The sequence below is a fragment of the Euleptes europaea genome, chromosome 12 (genome assembly GCF_029931775.1).
Source record: "Euleptes europaea isolate rEulEur1 chromosome 12, rEulEur1.hap1, whole genome shotgun sequence".
Taxonomy (NCBI): domain Eukaryota; kingdom Metazoa; phylum Chordata; class Lepidosauria; order Squamata; family Sphaerodactylidae; genus Euleptes; species Euleptes europaea.
Window position 1 is genome coordinate 24,877,795 of NC_079323.1, and position 704 is coordinate 24,878,498.

The following is a 704-nucleotide window of genomic DNA, read 5'->3' on the forward strand; positions in this document are numbered from 1 at the left end:
GCTGCCGCTGTGCTGCACCTGTCCCCCGCGGACCAAACCCGCCGCCCTCGGCCTGAGGCTGAGAGGAGGGACCGCCTTCCCGTCACGCCGGGCCTCGCCCCACGCAGCAACGGCCTCCGCCGCCCCCGGAGCGAAACCTCCCTGCCGCCAGCGAGAAGGTTTTATATAGGACAATAGGTAGAAGTTTCCAGAAACTGCGACAAGCTTACTCGCCGGCTCCACGTGCGGCTTCCGCTTCCGCCTTCTCTGGCCTTCTCGAACCCTGCCAGCCAATGGCGGCGCCCCGGAGCCGATGACGTCCGCCGTTGTCCGGGCGACGGCGGACGCCGCGCTCCGTCAGCGTTCCGAGCTTCGCCTGCTAAGAGGCAGGACAAAAGAACTGGTTGGAGCGCCTGCGCAAGGTTTTTTTTTTTTAATGGGGAGTAGTAGTAAACAAAACAAGCGCTTCATAGTAGAAAAGATCAAGAGTCCAGTAGCACCTTAAAAACTAACAAAATTCCTGGTAGGGTATGAGCCACAGCTCGCTGCTTCAGATATCAAGCGCTCCGTAGTTTGGGTTCCTGGGGCAGAAAATCGGGTGGCGGTTGCTGTGGTATTGCAATATTGATGGCTGTTGGTGCCATCCTTCCAGTTCTGCCTCTTTATCTGGTGCTTGGTGCTGTTTAACTAATGTTTTCCTAACAGCCTTTTATGGCTGCCAACTC